At 35.1% G+C, this 14,110-nt stretch overlaps 1 pseudogene across 1 annotated transcript in view; it reads right to left on the bottom strand.

Annotated features, from left to right (window-relative positions):
* The window catches only part of LOC143237953 (CD109 antigen-like), a 146,561-nt pseudogene that overhangs the window by 26,129 nt on the left and 106,322 nt on the right, over positions 1-14,110 (bottom strand). Inside the window, exons 12-16 of the transcript XR_013020349.1 lie at positions 9,328-9,441; positions 8,476-8,538; positions 2,448-2,635; positions 2,077-2,223; positions 156-296 (exon numbers count right to left, since the gene is read on the bottom strand). The product of XR_013020349.1 is annotated as a CD109 antigen-like (transcript). The remainder of the gene's footprint in view (positions 1-155; positions 297-2,076; positions 2,224-2,447; positions 2,636-8,475; positions 8,539-9,327; positions 9,442-14,110) is intronic.

Here is a 14,110-nt window from a genome sequence, read left to right as displayed (position 1 = left end):
GTGAAACACAAATATGAAATGAAACTTACAAATGTAATCCATCAAGTTATTTAAGCAACATATCAATTACATGGTTATTTAGACAATATACAGCATACTCTGTAAGCAACTTAGTTCAGAAAGAATTTCAGAGATGAAGTAAACAGGTACATCACCTCAAAAGTCCTGTTGGTGTCAATTCCATATGTTGAAGATGGAAAACGTAGTATTTCATCTGGTTCTCCCTCTCTTGAGTGACACACGTGCATTAAGGTTCCATTTACATCATCATCAAAAGTGGTCATTTTGTACAATACCTAAACAATACATATTTATATTTTAAGTTTTTTTATGTAAAATTAAACCACCATTATAAGAACAATTGCTATTACCTTCACCTTAAACTGCATGGTGAAAATAATTTGAAGCTATGGAGCTTGCATGTCTTTTTTTACTTCATAGTTGTAGTAGTAAAATGAAACCTCAAGTAAGATAGTGAAACTGTAGTGTCAACATTGATTATTTGAATGCAGTATGAACATTTGCATCATTTCATATTTTAACTAACTATGTAAACCATAAATTATTGACTAAGTGTGAATCTCACTTCAATTGTTATTGTTAGTTCGACATTAACTTGACTTTGTGAAAGCAATTTATTAATTCAGTCATTTGTTGACCACCAAAGAATATGGTCAATATAAGTACCTAAAATGTCACTTCTCTTTCTACAAAATGTTTTAAATATATACATAAAGAAACAATTTCTTCTTTAGTTTCCTTACTACAGCATTTGTTCCAATAATTTTTCTGACCCAATTGTCATGATATCCAACCAACTAGTCTTTTCCAAATCCCTATTGATATGATTTTCTTAGCTTATCAAAAGTCCTCTGAAAATTAAAGCACAACAAATCCAAACCATCATCTAACTAAATAACAAGCAACATCCTATATTCTGTTACTAGTAAAGTTCCCCTGATTTAAGCACATGGGTTTTTAAATTGTTGTTTTCATTCTGTGTGAATGATACTGATAGGAGTGTAATTAGTAAATTAGTAAACTCTTGGAAGATTTTAGCTGTATGGAAGTTGTTACAATAAAAAAAAATATACTTGACTCAAGTTGTAATATGGAAAAAAAAACCAGTAATTGCCATTTATTTCTATTAAATGAAAGGTACTATAATTTCACATATTTAATATAGATACGATCTTGGCACAAAGGTAAATAAGTAATCAAAACAGTGCTCTGTTATTAATAGTAAAACTAACAGATTTTTTTAGTATATTTAGTTTTTGAGTAACATTGGTTGGAAGTCAAAAGAAATAATAATCTTTCTGTACAAATCATTTTTAGGGTCTGAACTGAAATAACATGGATTGATTTGGTCTCCCAACCTAAGAATATTGATTTATTAGTGGGTTCATATAGGAAAACCAGTTGGATGATTAGGGAAATGAAAAGGCTATCTTATCCAAATAAGTAGAAAGCTTTTATCAAGAGAAAAATAAGAAGTAACCTTAATGAATTTTCTAATAAAATCGATGTGAAATAGATCTTCAATTTGTCTGTATTATATTATTTTGTAAATACAAGTTTAAGGTTTAGGAGGAAGAGGCCATGCTTCAGCTAAAGCAGTTTTATTTTTCTAAGAAGATGATTAGTTTATGGATTGAAGTTCCATTGGTAGTAAATGAAACCAACAATTTATGGGCAGTTAATAAGTGAATTACTGAAGAGAAAAGATTAGTCTAAATCTTCTCTTTTAATGTTTCCTTTCCTCAGAACAGAAGTGTGCAACAGCAGTCTTATAGGACAAAATGTCTTCTTGTTGTGTTGTTACCTTATATTAAAATAGCATTCATGTGATGTATTCCACTTGAAGCTTTGTAACCAACACCATTTGATTAGTTTTTAAGTGCAAAAGTAATTGTAATAAAAATTGCATCTTGTGTATGGGCTGTTAGGCTTAGAACCACAAGTGTACAGTTGTAATGTCCAGTCAAAGGCATTAACTTTCAACACAAGACATGAATAATTTTACATATAAAAAAACTTAAAATATCTGCATGTTTCAATGGCTGCTCAACTTACATCTCCGTCATTAAGTGAACTGCCCATATGCATAGTGTACAGAGTTTTTTCCACTGCTGAAATCCCAACATACATGCCAGGTCGACCACTAACACTTACTTCAACCAGGTCACCATTCTTACCTGTCTTCTTCATGTTTACTGTGAACTAAGATAATTTACAAAAAAATAAAACAGATTATTTGTATTTCCTCACTTAATGTTCGTGATATCTAAATACATCAAGATTAAGTTTAATAGGCAACAAAACAAACTCAATAATAATTTAAATATTGTTTTAATTAGAATTTTCCTAATCACAACATTTCTCAATTTGATTAGAAATAAAATACTTCATTTACCAAGAAATAAGCACAAAATGACAAATCTTACGTTATTTCTGGAAAATCCATCAACTGGAAATGTTAGACTATCAGCAATGACTACACCTTCCCGGGCAATATTGTAAATTACCATTGTAGCGGTGGGTGTCATTTGAGGCGAGACAGCCACAGCAAAGTTCTGATACTTGATACCATTTTTTCCTGCCCAGTCAATAAAATAATTCCTTTGGAAATAACCTGTATACAAAACCATCAATCATGGTCATATATTTAAACTCTACAATTATCATCCACAGCATGCTGAACAATTCACGATATCAGCTTTAAAAACCTGAATTCATTCTGTAATTACATACAAAAATAATTACTATTATCAGTCATACTGAGATGGTTTCTTATAACCCACAGCCATTCAAAACTGCACATACTGGATTGGTAAATATATATATATATACTTCTTCTGCCTACAACATTGGTGGTTTACAACAGGTAAACAATGTTCTGATGGTTCTGTTAGAATTCAAATATTTTTCTGAAATACTTTTCATAAACCAAAATTCTGCCAACTACTTGTCACAATAAAATCCTTTCAATTTTTACAAGACAAGATTACGGTAGAATGAAGATCTAAAACTTTGTGACAACTGACAGGTGACAACTAGTGTTCCCTCTAAGCTGCACAGCCATACAACAAACAATCAAGTGCCACGTTCATCCTCAATAATGGTGAGGATTCTCAATACATTGATGGCCTTAATGACCCTGGCAGTCAATAGGCCTTAAGTCAAAATAACCAACTGGTAAAGAAGCCTAATGAGGGAATACGATCAGTGGTCTAAATATACCACTGCTCCCCCCCTACAAAAACCAAAACGTAATGCATATCTGCACATTGACTTAATACTGGTGCACATGAAATGATTCATTCCACACACGGATTGAAAAGAATTAGAGGGAACATTGGTATCAACCATTAGTAACTCAGTAATTATTGTTAACACAAACATGGATTTAGTTCAGTATCATAAACCTGAAGCAAAGTAATGTTATATTTTGCCTAAGTTCATTACTTTCTGCAGATAAGCTAAGGCAAAGCTTTATTATAATTTTATTAAATTAAAATGAAATACACCCTTCACATCGCACATTTTCATCTTCTAAATTAAATATGTGCTTCTTAATAATGTAAAAATATTTACTCTACCAAGAACTTTATTTAAAACATTTAACTGTTTGGAGCAGGAGTTGTTTTATAACAAATTACAATTATAATCCAATGATTATAGCACCATCTGGTGAGAATTTATTGTAATTTAATAACATTAATAACAATCTTGTTAACAAAATTTTGTTGCTAATCACACTTCCTGAAGAAGTAATCTTGATGGTTTGCTCTTATGCAAACATTTTACTTTTAAGGGAAATTAATTTGATTTAGTGTAAAATTAATGTCTGTGAAACATTTTAAAATAAAAGATGTGTGCTTTTGGTGCATAAATTAGAGCAAACATATGGCCAACAAGGGGCTATTTAGGTCCTTCAAGGTTGTTCGTTGTGCCCTACCTTTAAGAAAAATAAAAATTAAAGCCCATCCTTCATTTTTCATAAAATTGTCAATTCCCTTCTTAAGCTCTTGTAAAGCAGTAGCAAGTTATTCCATAAACCAATTTATCACCCTATTTGAAAACGGTCTTTTCCAAATCTTATCCATGTGTCTTCTCACCCTATTGTCTTCATAATATACTACTTCCAAAGACATCACAAGTCTTTATCTTACAAACCCCCTGGATAATTTTGTAAAATTCAATAAAATTACCTCTTACAATTCTCATCTCAATAGAAGATAACAAATCTTATCCTGTTCCTATAAGATAACCCTACCATCCCTGGAATCATTCTCGTAATCCTTCTTCAGATCCTCTCCAATAAATCAATATCCTTTCTTAGATAAGGATGTCATAAATGTTATATAACAACTGTCAACTATTTACTTCCTCCACTTGAAATCCCTGATTGTAACCAACATAGATTGAACCTCTTCATTCCTATGTTTTATTCTTCGTTCCCAAAAGGAAACAGTTCAACTGTTATATAAACACTTATTGTATAAAGCCATCTTACTCCTTCTTTTCAAAAGTCCATAACTATTAAATAACCTATAACGTGAAAGTTTAAGTTATTTCCTTTAATAACTATTTACCAAACCCATGTTTCATACAGTAATTCAACACTAGAAGCTGGGTTTCGATACTTGTGGTGGGCAGAGCACAGATAACCATTTGTGTAGCTTTGTGTTTAATTACAAACAAACAACTCATACAGTAATTCCCATTATATCATAGTCTTCAATTTCAACTTGAACTCGAAATTAATTGATCCATGGTATGGTATTTCTGCATCTATATTTAGGAATGGATAACAAGGTATGGAATCTCCATATCTGTACTCAGGAATGGACAGTAAGGTATGGAATCTTCATATTTGTACTCAGGAATGGATAGTAATGTATGGAATGTCTGTATCCATACTCAAGAATGGATAGTAAGGTATGGAATGTCTGTGTCCATACTCAGAAATTTATAGCAAGATATGGAATCTTTGTATAAATACTCAAGAATAGACAATGTGGCATGGGATCTCTGTATCCATATGTAAGGAATGGATAATAAGATATGGAATATCTGTATCCATACTTAGTAATAGACACTGAGGTATGAAATCTCTGTATCCTTACTGTTATGGAGTTTTAGCATTAATTAAATAAGGTGGTTTGACTGCAGTAATTTTTTCTAAATCAAGTTAGGAAGGACTTTCAGTTAAATAACACACAAGATAAAATAACTAAGATTATGTTCCAGTATTGGAAATATTGACTGAAATTAACTGTTTGCCTATTGTCTCATTCTTCAAAATATACTGTTTCTCACATAGCTCAAAGCTATGATCACCTAAATCCAAGCCTTGTATCATGGTACTATAACTTTACTAACATGTACAAATTAGACCTTGAGATTCACAGGCTAAGAAGGGAAAGAAACACAATTTATGGAAAAGGTGAAACAGGGTGCATAAAGAAAGTGGTTTAATTGAAGGTAAGTGTGGGAATGTAGGGCCACATTAATATCCCAGTTTAGAAGAGTAGGCCAATTGGAGGTGATAACAAATCTGGAAGAAATGCATTATCATGGTAAGAATAAACTTGATGATATTGGCAAAAATGAAAGGTATGGGATAAGGCAACCCAATAGTACAAGAGAAAAAACACTAAAAACTCCCAGTCAAAAGCCATGTGACAAACTCCACTATTCAAGTCACAATAGGTTGATTTGTAAGAAGTCCCTGAGTCAAAGACCAACTGTGAAGCACTTTCTTATGCACTTATACACCTCCACAAAAGAAGGACATATGGAATGAGCTGAAGAGAAAATACACAATAGTAGAAACCTAATCTTGCCAAGGACTGGATAAAAACCAGGCATAAAGACAAAGATCATGAATTCTTGGATGTACAACTGGTGACTGAGGTTGACAAAGAAAAGAGGGATACAAAGGAAGAGGTACTGGAGGGAAAAGCTGCAGTTGTTGTAATCGTGGAAACCACGGTTGAACTGATCAACAAAGAGTGATCAGAAGAACTCAATATGAAGCAGTATGTCTGAGAGAGATCCCCAGTGAAGCCACTAAATAGGAGGATAAACATAAAAGGATTTGTGGCATCAATTCTAGCTGAAAGTATCAACAGCCAGAACCCAAGGATGAGGTACAAGGAACCAAAAGGGATAACCTGGGATTGAGGTATATGGCAAATGCATTTACGTGGGAAAAAATCCCACTGATTGTAAAGTCATCAGAAAATGAAAGGAGCTAAAGACCACCCCATTAGATATATTTGGTCTGGGTGAGAAAAATGATTTGCAATGAAACTGAAAGCACTTGGAATGTGAAACACAGTGAGATGAATGAGTGTGTGTGTGTGAGCTCAATACAGCAGATCCAATATTCAAAAACAGGGAGATCTTGACTGGGTGCTTCCTTAATGTTTTATATGTGCTACCACCAAAAAATTGCCAGAATGGATGATCACCAGACAATGTCTGGTGAGAGGAGAGGAGTGATTTAAAGCTTGATGGATTCCAAAAAAACTTAAGGATGATGACATTCAAAGATCCAACGACACAAACCTTTTGGTGATTAATCCACATACCCTAGCCCTTAAGAGATACATCTGTGGAAAGATACAAATCTAGATGAGGAGGAGGAAAAAGAGTGCATGTCAATGTATGGGCTTCGCCCAACCACCACTGCAGATCATCCATTAGGGTAGGAGAAAGGATAACAGGAGCGAACAAGGAATATCAAGCAAAGTACCATTGATCATTAAGAGACCACTAAAGGGATCACATATAGGCATGACCAAGAGGGACCAGTGATGCCAATGAATACCACATACCCATAAGTGGTAAAACCTTGCAAGCAAAGAGTGAAGGAGCTAAAAAGGTGTAGCAAACTAACAGTTTCATGGAAAAAAGTTGTAGAGGAGAAAGTTGGGCCTGACTGAGATGAATATCAAAAAGGACACCAAAATGGAAGAGATATTGGTTATGTTAGATGAAAGAATCTCTAATTTTATTAACCAGACCACCCAAGAAGTCACTAGAAGAAACTGATGAATATGGTTGCTGACTTTAGATTGAGTAAGAAAAAGCCAGTTATTCATATAATAGTGGAATCACAACCCCAGAGCATGAATATGATGAGTAAGAGTTATGATCACCCAAAAGAAAACATAAGATGCAAGCCAGAAGGGTAGAACATGAAACTGATAAACCATCCCGTGATGGACGAACTAAAGATATGGATGAGACTGCGATGATATATGGATGAGGAAATAAGCATTGGTGACGTCCATCTTGGTCACCCATAAACCTGGAGAAAATGTCCACAATAGAGTGAGAAATGACTCAATGATAACACAGGGCAGTTGAATGAAGAGCAATTGAGATGGGACAAACTGATTACAGGCCTCCAGTCCCCAGTTTTCTCAGGAACAACAAAGAGTCTGGCATAAAAACCTTGTGAAGTATGTAGAACAGATTCAATGGTTTAATGAGATAGTAGTTCCTGAACAACTTTCGACAGATGCTGGCTGATTTTGTAATCCCAATGCAAAGGGAAGAAATGGATATAAGAGATATGTACGGGAAGTGGAGAGAAAAATGGGGTCATGAATCCTTCCAATAAAACTTGAAGAGCTCCATGATCCTTAACAAAAGGACGTCAGCAACGAATAAAATCAGCAAGCCAAAATCCCACCAGACCAGAACCCAGTGTGTATCATCAAAGAAAAAGACAAGACATTCCAAGAAAAAGGGACAGATGAGGGTTAGAAAAACTGATCTGTATTAAAGAATGTCACAGTTCATAGGAAATAGGGGAAAGGGATAAAACATCACATACTAAGAAACAAAATCCAAAAGGTTCTTATTAGGCCTAACTTGCTCTTTAGACAGGACATAAGAAGGCATGGCAAAGTCAGGAATAGGCAAAATCCAAACACAGAAGCTAAACTTGTCTAGTAGATGGGATATACCCAATGCATTTGGAAACTATCACCACAGACAATATCCGTTATGACTTTAAGGTGAGGACTGGAATTTACGATGGATTTTGCAAAAACTTCTTACTGTTTATTTTATATTAAATTTATTATTATTTTATATCCCTGACTTTAATTGCCTGTTAACAATCAATGTAATTAATGTAAATAATAGTTCTGAAGCTTTTCATTTCTTTACTTCATTATATATACACATATATAGAGAGATACATTACGAAATTTTAACTCAACATAATATTCAACAGGGGGCTTCTCACAAGTTAAGTGCCCCAGCTAAATATGGCCCTGTCAGATGAATTATCTATCTAAATCTTCAAACGAATGTGAAACTTATGACTAGAAAAACAAGGGAATGTGAGGAGTTATCATGCTAACTAAGCAAAAGTAAATGTTTTGACGGTAATAAATATAAAAAATTAATTATTTTACCCACAAAACTTTGGAAGTTTGAATATCTTACCACGTATGAAAAATCCTCCACAGAATAGTCAGCTCTGACGTGGAAAATAATGAACTCACCCACCTGGTGAAACAAAATAAAACAAACGTTTAAAAGTGGTTCATTTGCAGTTGATGAAAGTTACCGTTAACATTGTTGGCTTGGTTTTGAATTTTGCGAAAAACTACACGAAGCCTAACTGCGCTAGCTGTCCTTAATTTAGCAGTCAAAGCCTAAAGAGAAGGCAGGTAGTCATTACCTTCCACTGCCAACTGTTCAGTACTCTTTTAACATTGAATAGTGGGATTGACCATGACATTGTTACCCCCCCCCCCCCCCCCCCCCCATGGTTCAAAGGGCGAGCATATTTAGTGGGAGAGGGAGTCAAACGCCCTAACCACCTGGTTATTAAGAGTGTAATATTAACCAAGTGTAATGATACACTACTCGATAGTTTTATTTTCATTGGTAATTTCAAATAAACAACTGTTTCTAAACAACATTACTTAAACATAATTTACGCTTGATATTCTTAAGTCTCGTGCGAAAATGCGAGTTATAATAAAAGATAATAATAAGTTTAAATTCCTCGAGACATAAAATATTGTAAACATGTAGATCCTGATTTCATATAAGTAATAACTATAAATATATTATATGGTGTTCAATATTATTTAAACATTCGTTTGAAACTGTAAAACGATAAACGGTTAATAGATTTATTACTGCATGACCATTTATGGTCAAGTTACACCTTGACTGTTTCAGCGTTAAAGTGGCATGCGTCAATAATATAAATCTTCAACGTTTAGTAACATGTATAGGAGTCAGTAATTATTTTTATAATATTTTATGTTTTGCTTCGTTTCTTACCTTTGCATTTTTAGTGCTAGTAGTCACCTGAAGATGGCACTCCGTAGGAGAGTATGAAGCATAAACAAGGAGGTTAGCTTTTGCTCGTTCTCCGGTTTCGTCTTTATATTCGGCCTGCATACAGGAACAAATAGGAGTTAACAGTTATCATGATATACAGAGCTGCCTTCTTTCCTATGACGCAGATCCATACGAAAATAACATACAAGTCTGAGATACGAAAGTGATTAAAAAATAACAAAATCCACATAACTGTAAAAAAAAACTTCCAAACACTGCCATTTTTTCAGAATTGTCCGCCGAGAGACAGCAATAATTTTAAAGACTTACAACGCTAAAATCTGGGGTTCGATTCCTCGTGGCAGATACAGCAGTTAGACCTACGTGGCCATGCTGTACAACAAACAAAAATTTCGCAAAGACCTACATAGAAGATAGACATCACTAACTTTTTTGCGCTACATTCTGAGTCTTATTTGTCTAACTGGATGATTGGTTGATGGAAGGAATTGACAGTAGTAAAGACTGGCATATTATAAATGCTTACGAAAGAGAATCTAAAGTTTTCTGAAAAATAAAGGGCAAATTTAAGTTTTCATTTTTCTCATTGGTGGATATACAGGAACAATTTTGAAGGATCAAATGGTACCTTCTGTCGATGTGTTATTTACGCATGACTGTCCTTCATTTTGAACCCACAGACTAGAGGAAAAGCACAAATGTTACTGCATATCTATTAGTGTTTTATAATTTCCTCATATGACATAAGCAGATACCTCATAGTGTCTTTGGTATAAAACAAACAAATAAGTTTCGTCCCATAGTTTAGGATGTCCTTGACGCCATGTTCCAAGTCACAACAGCTGTTTCAAATAGAGAAATATGGTAGTAAATAGAGACAGTATCAGACGTACTATCCCTAAGTAGCGCAGCGGAAAGTCAGCAGACTTAGTCTAGAAACCGGCTTTCGATACCCGTGGTTGGTACAGCATATATAGCTTTGTGCTCAACTACAAACAAATAAATCACACGTGCTTCTGTGTGTTTAGGAATTATATTGTGGTTTCTTAAAACTGTGTCATACTGTTACTTAAATATATATATATATATATATATATATATATATATATATAATATATACTGTTACGGTATGAACAGAATTTTGTGAAATAAACTGACCTGAAGAAGGGTCTCGAGAAGAAAGCAAAGTAAAACCTGAAGAGTTTCGGTCACCCCTGGCGATCATCATCAGAACTACAATCTTAATGTGAATTGCCTTAATATTTTAAGCTCAATGTTTGTTTATTTGTTTACAGTTAAGCACAAAGCTACACCATGGGCTATCTGTGCTCTGCCCACCACGGGTGTCGAAACCCGGTTTCTAGCATTGTAAGTCCGCATTCATTCCACTGTGCCATTGCAGGAAGAGCGTTTCAGCTCTAAGAGTTACATTACAAAGCAAACTGAGAGTTACAGTACACAATAATTACACAATGTATAAAATGCCTCGAGTTTCTTCCAACAACTACCAGGCCCAGCTTGGCCAGGTGGTTAAAGCATTCGATTCGTAATCTGAGGGTCATGGGTTCGAATCCCTGTCACATAAAAAATGATCGACCTTTCAGCCATGAGGGCGTTATAATGTTACAGTCAATCCCACTATTCGTTGGTAAGAGAGTAGCCCAAGAGTTGGCGGTGGGTGGTGATGACTACCTGCCTTCCCTCTAGTCTTACACTGCTAAATTAGGGACGGCTAGCACAGATAGCCCTCGAGTAGCTTTGTGCGAAATTCAAAAACCAAGCAAACAACCCAGGCGTCGGATGTTTAAATAATTGAATTTATCATCTAAACTTTTCACCAGAACACATTTAACACACACACATCAATGACTATTGTGTGATTTCTCCAAGCCCGTCCCCTTGGCTGTGATTTCTCTTGATAGTAGATGGTCAGTGGGAATCTCGTTAATCCATTCATGTTCGTCACTGTTTAGATGACGAGTCATTTGGATACCTTAAGAGAGTCATAGAGTTTTATAAATCCGAGTTTTCTGTGAAAAGGGGTGACTGGATCTACTGAACAGGCTGACATCTTCCGAGTTGTTGTAGTTTTAAGTACACATCAAATAGTATCTTCAGACACCAAATGAATAAAAACATCAAGATAAGCAGTTTATTGAGTTTTTCAGCTTCGAGAGTACACTGAATGGTTCAACGTTAGTTAACTTATCACTGAACGTTTTAATGAAGGCCACGTCACCAGATGAAGAAACAGGTATTCAACGCACATTCAACCAAAGTTTGGAATAAGGTTTTGTAGAAACAAATCAAACCTCGTCTTCAAAGTAATGCATAAAATTTCACAAAGTAAAGAAGAGTTCAGACTACCCATAATTCATAAGTTTGTCTGTGAAACATTCCAAGTTAAAAATACAGGTTTATAACGCAGAAATTAACTAATTCGATAATTTCATGTTGTTAAGTGTTATGTTTCATTTAATACAGTCTTTATTTTAATGTACGATAGTCTTCGTTTAGGTCCGGCATGGCAAGGTGGTTATGGTCTGGAGTCGTAATCCGAGGGTCGCGGGTTCAAATCCCTATCACACCAAACATCCTCGCCCTTTCATCCGTGGGGGCGTTATAATGTGACGGTCAGTCCCTACTATTCGTCGGTAAAAGAGCAGTCCAAGAGTTGACAGTGGGTGGTGATGACTAGCTGCCTTCCCTCTAGTCTTACACTGCTAAATTAGGGACGGCTAGCGCAGATAACCCTCGTGTAGCTTTGCACGAAATTCAAACCAAATGGTCTTCGTTTGTACGACCTTTAGTAACGACTTTTGATTTTATTAAGAAGCATATCAGTAATTCTTTAATATATTGATCGCGATGTAACAGAAAACAACATTTTACCATCTTTATTTGTCTCAGTTGTATCTCATCTCTCAGTTCTTTAAATGCAATATTTTCGTATTGTATTAAATTAGAACCACTTTGGTTCTAATTACAATTACACTCTCTACATGAGAGCTAGCCATCCATAATGTGGCAGTGAAAGACTAGAAGGACGACAGCTGGTTAACACCACCCACCGAAAACGAATAGTAGGATTCATCGTGACATTATAACGACCCCATGGCTGAAAGGTCGAGCATGTTCGGTTTCTGTGACGGGGATTCGAACCCGCAAACAAGAGAAAGAGAATCGAGCTCCATAACTGCCAGGCCAAGATAAGATTTAAATGTAAAATTTGAAATATCTCCAAGTAAGAACTCTAATTGTATCTTTATATATATATATATAAACCATTAATCAAACCAAGCAAATGTAATTCACCTTTCTGTTTTTAAACATTTCTTTGTCTACTATTCGTCACTGTAAAATCTAGAAACATGCAGAAATAAAAACCATTCCTCAAACATTTTCTGCTGTGTCAGGTAAATTGATAGGTTTATTTGTTTGTTTCTTTTGAATTTCGCGCACAATTACACAAGGGCTATTTGGGCTAGCCGTTCCTAACTGAGCAGTGTAAGACTAGAGGGAAGGCAGCTAGTCATCACCACCCACCGCCAACTCTTGGGCTACTCTTTTTCAACCGTCATATTATAACGCCCCCACGGCTGAAAGGGCATGTTTCTTGTAATGAGGATTCGAACCCGTGACCATCAGATTACGAGTCGAGTGCTCTAACCACCTGGCTTTGTAAAAAAAAAAATTAACATTAAGTAACTGAAATATTCTACATTAACTTACAATCGGAAAAATAACGAACAAAAAAAATGAAAATAATTACGTACAATTAGCACAATCAGAGTACACAATAAAAACTGATGTTTATAAAATACCTTGTAATAACTTCCGTATCAGTCAAACTAAACGTCGTTTTGTTGTTAGCGCAAACCTGCGTTCTGTACACCACTAAGATCGTCGAACCCAGGATTTTAATTGTATGGTGTAAATCTTAGCATTACTCCCCCCTCCAGTGGCACAGTGGTATGTCCCTGCACTTACAACGTTTAAAACCAGGTTTTTGAACCCATGGTGAGCAGAGCACAGATAGCATATTGTGTAGCTTTGTGCTTAATTCAAAACAACAACAAACTTAGCATTATAAACGTTAAGGTGGTTAATAAGAATATTGCACTGTTGATGGTTACCAGGCACACCTGGAACTAGTCAGTTTTACCAGTTTTACTTTAATAAAGGTTTTTGTGTGTGTGTGTGTGTTTGGAAGCTGTTTTGCACTTTTAAATCTCTGTACGAAGTCAATTCATCTTCTTAACATATATACTTTAAAAAGAGTTTTCAACTAACAAGCTTACCAGATTAAAAAAAAATCACATAATGGATAAAGACCAAAGTATTGTTTTTGTTAATTACAGAGATACACAATGTGCTATCTGTGATATGCCCACCACGGTATCGAAACCAAATTTTGTTGCGATATAATTCCTCAGACGTATTGCTGACGCACCAGGAAGCATGACCAAAGCAAATTAAACAATTCATTTCTCACAATACATAAACATTATAACCATTACTGGAAGGCGTAGGGTATATGGAAAGTGGTACAGGTAGGAGAGATCCGAACACCTAACCCTTATGTTACTCTCCAGGAAACAGTACTGGTATTTGTCAAGTTTGGTCACAAGCGGACCAGCAGGTTCCAGTTAAAAGTGGACACGCACATGGATTTTATTAAATAATGACTGATTTTAAAAGATAATTAAAACAAACATTATTCACGTACATACATGCCATGTAAACGGTCAAGTTTTTATCT

This window comes from Tachypleus tridentatus, chromosome 13 (assembly GCF_004210375.1).
Source record: "Tachypleus tridentatus isolate NWPU-2018 chromosome 13, ASM421037v1, whole genome shotgun sequence".
Lineage (NCBI taxonomy): Eukaryota > Metazoa > Arthropoda > Merostomata > Xiphosura > Limulidae > Tachypleus > Tachypleus tridentatus.
Note: the sequence above shows the minus strand (reverse complement) of the source record. Positions and strands in the feature narration are given on the sequence as shown.